Genomic DNA, 8,210 nt, shown 5'->3' with positions numbered 1-8,210 from the left:
GTGAAACCTATGCCCCCCGGGTCTCTTTCTCATCATATCAATCTCCATCACATTATTATTGCTTTGCTTTTACTTTGCCTTTTACTTTTTACTTTGCATCTCTATACCAAAAATACCAAAAATATTATTTATCATCTCTATCAGATCTCACTTTCGTAAGTGACCGTGAAGGGATTGACAACCCCTAAGCGCGTTGGTTGCGTTGAGCTATTGTTTTTGTGTAGGTACGAGGGACTCGCGCATAGCCTCCTACTGGATTGATACCTTGGTTCTCAAAAACTGAGGGAAATACTTACGTACTTTGCTACATCATCCTCTCCTCTTCGGGGAAATCCAATGCAGTGCTCAAGAGGTAGCAATAGGCCCTTAACAGGCCGAAACTAATATCAGGCCGAATTACTAAATGGGCCTTTAGAAAATGGGCCCAAAAGTGTAGCGTCCAGTTGACGGGCCGAATCTGATATGGGCCATAATTTAGCCCAAAGCCTCTTAAAGGGCCGGACCTGATCTGGGCCGTAATTTGGCCCAGAACGTGGTAGGCTTTTAACGGGCCGGATCTCATATGGGCCATTATTAGGCCCGGAACATGGCAGGCCATTAATGGCCCAAATCAAATATGGGCCGACATTTGGCCCAAAACATGGCAGCCAGTTAATGGGCCGGCCTACTAGGGTCCTCAAAATCTTATGGGCCTATAGCTGGGCCGGCCCATTAATGTCGGAGAAATCTCATGGGCCTTTAGCTAGGCCGGCCCATTATGGTCCACAAAAATCTTGTGGGCCTTCACCTGGGCCGGCCCATTATGGCCCGCAAAAATCTTGGGGGCCTTTACCTGGGCCGGCCCATTATGGCCCGCAAAATCTTGTGGGCCTTTAGCTGGGTCGTCCCATTATGGTCCGCAAAATCTTGTGGGCCTTAAGTTGGGCTGACCCATTTAAACTTTATGGGCCACTTTTGGGCCGGTCCACATGTTAACATATCATAGGCGCATCTCGCCCATTGGATGAGTGACACCTGTGCCAACACGGAGCTGACACGTGTTTCCTCCAGCCAATGATGATTTTACACGTGGAAAATCCCCATTGGCTGAGGCTGTTAACGGGTTATCGAATACAAAACCGGACCCGATAGCTTAATGGTGTTCCGTTACGGTGGATGCCACGTGTCGGTCACCCTTGACGAAAGCACTTCTGTGACGCGCGATTTATCCTCATGGAAGTGGACACTTCCGTGATCATAATTTTGGTAATGTCATGGAACACTTCTATGATAGCGCAGTTATGACTATCTTGATTCTGTCATAAATTTGTCATGGATGTACATGCATGACAGAAAACATGACCTACTATGACAAACACGTATCATCATGGAAGTGTATTTTTTTGTAGTGCATCTGCATCACTCTGGTGATCCATCGGTCGTCGAAGCCCTTCCGGAGCAGAAATTCCCGAAGGAAGGACCAACTAACAGTGTCGTACGCCTTGTGGAAATCGATCTTCAGGAAAACCGCCCTGAGGTGTTTAGACCGCACCTCATGGAGGACTTCATGAAGTACTAGCACCCCATCCAGGATATACCGGCCTTGAATTAAGGTGGATTGGTTGGGGTGGGTAATGTGGTCGGCAAGCAGGGTCACCCTATTGGCGTACCCTTTTGCCAGAATCTGGAAGATCACATTGATAACCGTGATCGGTCGAAACTAACGGATGTCGGAGGCTCCAGGCACCTTGGGGATGAGAGAAATGATCCCATAGTTGAGGCGCCTGAGGTCAATGGACCCAACATAGAACTCGTCGAAGATGGCCATGATCTCAGGCTTGATCACATTCCAGAAGGTCTAGAAGAATTTAACCGGGAGGCCTTCCGAACCCGGGGCCGAGGTAGGGTTCATGCCTCTAATGGTAGACCAGACCTCGCCCTCAGAGAAGGGGCCGTAAGGGTCGCGTTCTCTGTTGGGGAACGCAGTAATTTCAAAAAAAATCCTATGCACACGCAAGATCCATCTAGGCGATGCATAGCAACGAGAGGGGAGAGTGTTGTCCACGTACCCTTGTAGACCGTAAGCGGAAGCGTTATGACAACGTTGTTGATGTAGTCGTACGTCTTCACAACCCTACCGATCCTAGCACCGAGGGTACGACGCCTCCACGATATGCACACGTTCAGCTCGGTGACATCCCACGAACTCTAGATCTAGCTGAGTGTCGAGGGGGAGCTTTGTCAGCACGATGGCATGATGACGGTGATGATGAAGTTACCGATGCAGGGCTTCGCCTAAGCACTGCAAGGATATGACCGAGGTGGAAATCTATGGAGGGGGCACCGCACACGGCTAAGACAACTGTCAACTTGTGTGTCCTAGGGTGCCCCCTGCCCTCCTATATAAAGGAGCAAGGGGAGGGGGCCGGCGGCCTCATAGGGTGCGCCCCAAGGGGGAATCCTACTCCTACCAGGAGTAGGTTCCCCTTTCCTAGTCCAACTAGGAGGGGAAGGAAAGAGGAGGAGGGGAGAAGGAAAGAGGGGGGCGGCCCCAAGCCCTAAACCAATTCGGTTTGCGCCTAGGGGGGCACACCCCACAGCTTCCTTGCTGCCCTCTATTTCCACTAAGGCCCATGAAGGCCCATTGACCCCTCGGGGGGTTCCAGTAACGCCCCGATTCTCCGGTATTTATCCGATGACCCCCGGAACCTTTCTGGTGTCCGAATATAACCTTCCAATATATCAATCTTTATGTCTCGACCATTTCAAGACTCCTCGTCATGTCCGTGATCTCATCCGGGACTCCGAACAACCTTCGGTACACCAAAACACATAAACTGATAATACCAATCGTCATCGAACATTAAGCGTGCGGACCTTACGGGTTCGAGAACTATGTAGACATGACCGAGACTCATCTCCGGTCCATAAACAATAGCGGAACCTGGATGCTCATATTGGTTCCCACATATTCTAGGAAGATCTTTCTCGGTCAAACCACATAACAACATACGTTGTTCCCTTTGTCATCGGTATGTTACTTGCCCGAGATTCGATCGTCGGTATCTCAATACCTAGTTCAATCTTGTTACCGGCAAGTCTCTTTACTCATTCCATAATGCATCATCCCACAACTAACTCTTTAGTCACATTGCTTGCAAGGCTTAAAGTGATGTGCATTACCGAAAGGGCCCAGAGATACCTCTTCGACAATCGGAGTGACAAATCCTAATCTCGATCTATGCCTACTCAACAAACACCATAGGAGACACCTGTAGAGCATCTTTATAATTACCCAGTTATGTTGTGACGTTTGATAGCACACTAAGTGTTCCTCCGGTATTCGGGAGTTGCATAATCTCAAATGTTGGGGAACGCAGTAATTTCAAAAAAAATCCTATGCACACACAAGATCTATCATGGTGATGCATAGCAACGAGAGGGGAAGAGTGTTTTCTACGTACCCTTGTAGACCATAAGCGGAAGCGTTATGACAACGCGGTTGATGTAGTCGAACGTCTTCACGATCCGACCAATCCTAGCACCAAAGGTACGGCACCTCCGCGATCTGCACACGTTCAGCTCTGTGACGTCCCGTGAACTCTAGATACAGCTGAGTGTCGAGGGAGACTATCATAAGAATGACGGCGTGATGACGCTGATGATGAAACTACTAGAACAGGGCTTCGCCTAAGCACTGCAACGATATGACTGAGGTGGATTATGGTGGAGGGGGCACCGCACACGGCTAAGACAATTGTCAACTTGTGTGTCTATGGGGTGCCCCGGCCCCCTCCCCCGTATATAAAGGAATGGAGGAGGCGGAGGGGCCGGCCCTCTATGGCGCGCCCAAGGATGTCCACTCCCATCAGGAGTAGGATCCCCCTTCCCTACTTGGATTAGGAGAGGAAGGAAGGGGGAGAGAGGGGGAAGCAAAGGGGGTGCCGACCCCCACCCAATTTGGATTGGGCTTGGGGGGGCGCCCCCTCCTAGGCTCCCTTCTCCTCTCTCCTACTATGGCCCAATAAGGCCCATATACTTCCCGGGGGGGGTTCCGGTAACCTCCCGGTACTCTGGTATATGCCCGAACTCACCCAGAACCATTCCGATGTCCAAACATGGTCATCCAATCTATCAATCTTTATGTCTCGACCATTTCGAGACTCCTCGTCATGTCTGTAATCATATCCGGGACTCCGAACAACCTTCGGTATATCAAAACACATAAACTCATAATACCGAACGTAAGCGTGCGGACCCTACAGGTTCGAGAACTATGTAGACATAACCGAGACTCATCTTCGGTCAATAACCAATAGCGGAACCTGGATGCTCATATTGGTTCCTACATATCTACGAAGATCTTTATCGGTCAAACCGGATAACAACATACATTGTTCCCTTTGTCATTGGTATGCTACTTGCCCGAGATTCAATCGTCGGTATCTCAATATCTAGTTCAATCTCGTTACCGGCAAGTCTCTTGTTCCATAATGCAACATCCCGTAACTAACTCATTAGTCACATTTCTTGCAAGGCTTATAGTGATGTGCATTACCGAGAGGGCCCAGAGATACCTCTTTGATATACGGAGCGACAAATTCTAATATCAATCTATGCCAACTCGGCAAACACCATCGGAGACACCTGTAGAGCATCTTTATAGTCACCCTATTACGTTGTGACCTTTGATAGCACACTAAGTGTTCCTCCAGTATTCGGGAGTTGCATAATCTCATAGTCATAGGAACATGTATAAGTTATGGAGAAAGTAATAACAGTAAACTAAACGATCATCGTGCTAAGCTAACGGATGGGTAAAGTCAATCACATCATTCTCTAATGATGTGGTCATGTTTATCAAATGACAACTCTTTGTCCATGGCTAGGAAACTTAACCATCTTTGATCAACGAGCTAGTCAAGTAGAGGCATACTAGTGACACTCTGTTTGTCTATGTATTCACACATGTACTAAGTTTCGGTTAATACAGTTCTAGCATGAATAATAAACATTTATCACGATATAAGGAAATATAAATAACAACTTTATTATTGCCTATAGGGCATATTTCCTTCATCATAGTCATAGGAAGATGTATAAGTCATGAAGAAAGCAATAGCAATAAACTAAACAATCATAGTGGTAAGCTAACAGATGCGTCTTGTCAATCACATCATTCTCTAATGATGTGATCCCGTTCATCAAATGACAACTCTTGTCCATGGCTAGGAAACTTAACCATCTTTGATTAACGAGCTAGTCAAGTAGAGGCATACTAGTGACACTATGTTTGTCTATGTATTCACACATGTACTAAGTTTCCGGTTAATACAATTCTAGCATGAATAATAAACATTTATCATGATGTAAGGAAATATAAATAACAACTTTGTTATTGCCTCTAGGGCATATTTCCTTCAGTCTCCCACTTGCACTAGAGTCAATAATCTAGTTCACATCGCCATGTGTTTTAATACCTATAGTTCACATCACCATGTGATTATTTCACATCGCCATGTAACCAATACCCAAAGGGTTTTACTAGAGTCAATAATATAGTTCACATCGCTATGTGATTAACACCCAAAGTGTACTAAGGTGTGATCATGTTTTGCTTGTGAGAGAAGCTTAGTCAATGGGTCTGTCACATTCATAGCCGTATGTATTTTGCAAATTTCTATGTCTACAATACTCTGCACGGAGCTACTCTTGCTAATTGCTCCCAGTTTCAATATGTATCTAGATCGAGACTTAGAGTCATCTAGATCGGTGTCAAAAGCTTGCATCGACGTAACTCTTTACAACAAACTCTTTTATAACCTCCATAACCGAGAAATATTTCCTTAGTCCTCTAAGGATAATTTTGACCGCTATCCAGTGATCTACTCCTAGATCACTATTGTATTCCCTTGCCAAAATCATGCTAAGGTATACAATAGGTCTGGTACACAACATAGCATACTTTATAGAACATATGGCTGAGGCATAGGGAATGAATATTCATTCTCTTTCTGTTTTCTGCCATGGTCGGGTTTTGAGTCTTTACTCAACTTCACACCTTGCAACACAGGCAAGAACTCCTTCTTTGACTGATCCATTTTGAATTACTTAAAAATCTTGTGAAGGTATGTACTCATTAAAAAATATATGAAGCGTCTTGATCTATCTCTATAGATCTTGATGCTCAATATGTAATGAGCTTCACCGAGGTATTTCTTTGAAAAAAATCCTTTCAAACACTCCTTTATGCTTTCCAGAAAATTCTACATCATTTCCGATCAACAATATGTCACTCACATATACTTATCAGAAAGGCTGTAGTGCTCCCACTCACTTTCTTGTAAATACAGGCTTTACCGCAAGTCTGTATAAAACCATATGCTTTGATCACTTTATCAAAGCATATATTCCAACTCCGAGATGCTTGCACCAGTCCATAGATGGATCGCTGGAGCTTGCACACCTTGTTAGCACCTTTAGGATTGATAAAATCTTCTTGTTGCATCATATACAACTCTTCCTTAAGAAATCCATTAAGGAATGCAGTTTTGTCATCCATTTGCCAGATTTCATAAAATGTGGCAATTGCTAACATGATTCGTACAGACTTAAGCATCGCTACGAGTGAGAAAATCTCATCATAGCCAACATCTTGAACTTGTCGAAAACCTTTTGCGATAATTCGAGCTTTGTAGATAGTAACACTACTATCAGCGTTCGTCTTCCTCTTAAAAATCCATTTATTCTTAATGGCTCACCGATCATCGGGCAAGTAAATCAAAGTCCATACTTTGGTCTCATGCATGGATCCCATCTTAGATTTCATGGCCTTAAGCCATTTCACGGAATCTGGGCTCATCATCGCTTCCTCATAGTTCGTAAGTTCATCATGGTCTAGTAACATGACTTCCAGTACAGGATTACTGTACCACTTTGGTGTGGATCATGCTCTGGTTGACCTATGAAGTTCTGTAGTAACTTGATCTAAAGTTTCATGATCATCATCATTAACTTCCTCTCTAGTTGGTGTAGGCATCACAGGAACATATTTCTCTGATGAACTACTTTCCAATTCGAGAGAAGATACAGTTACCTCATCAAGTTCTACTTTCCTCCCACTCACTTCTTTCGAGAGAAACTCCTTCTCTAGAAAGGATCCACTCTTAGAAAAAAAGATCTTGCCTTCGGATATGTGATAGAAGGTGTACCCAACAGTTTCTTTTGGGTATCCTATGAAGATGCATTTCTCCGATTTGGGTTCGAGCTTATCAGGTTGAAACTTTTTCACATAAGCATCATAGCCCCAAACTTTAAGAAACGACAGCTTAGGTTTCTTGCTAAACCACAGTTCATATGGTGTCGTCTCAATGGATTTAGATGATGCCCTATTTAACGTGAATGCAGCTGTCTCTAATGCATAACCCCAAAACGGTGGTGATAAATCGGTAAGAGACATCATAGATTGCACCATATCTTATAAAGTACGGTTATGACATTCGGACACACCATTACGCTGTGGTGTTCCAGGTGGCATGAGTTGCAAAACTATTCCGCATTGTTTAAAATGAAGACCAGACTCGTAACTCAAATATTCTCCTCCACGATCAGATCGCAGAAACTTTATTTTCTTGTTACGATGATTTTCCACTTCACTCTGAAATTCTTTGAACTTTTCGAATGTTTCAGACTTATGTTTCATCAAGTAGATATACCCATATCTGCTCAAATCATCTGTTGAGGTCATAAAATAACGATACCCGCCGTGCAATACTCATCGGACATACATCAGTATGTATTATTTCCAATAAGTCAGTTGCTTGCTCCATTGTTTCGGAGAACGGAGTTTTAGTTATCTTTCCCATGAGGCATGGTTCGCAAGCATCAAATGATTCATAATCAAATGATTGCAAAAGCCCATCAGCATGGAGTTTCTTCATGCGCTTTACACCAATATGACCTAAACGGCAGTGCCACATATAAGTTGCACTATCATTATTAACTTTGCATCTCTTGACTTCAATATTATGAATATGTGTATCACTACGATCGAGATTCAATAAACCATTCACCTTGGGTGTATGACCTCACAAGGTTTTATTCATGTAAATAGAATAACAATTATTCTTTAACTTAAATGAATAATTGTATTGCAATAAACATGATCCAATCATATTATGCTCAACGCAAACACCAAATAACATTTATTTTAGGTTCAACACTAATCCCGA

Source organism: Triticum dicoccoides, chromosome 5A, assembly GCF_002162155.2.
Source record: "Triticum dicoccoides isolate Atlit2015 ecotype Zavitan chromosome 5A, WEW_v2.0, whole genome shotgun sequence".
Classification (NCBI taxonomy): domain Eukaryota; kingdom Viridiplantae; phylum Streptophyta; class Magnoliopsida; order Poales; family Poaceae; genus Triticum; species Triticum dicoccoides.
The sequence above is the reverse complement of the archived record's forward strand: the minus strand, read 5'-3'. Positions refer to the sequence as shown.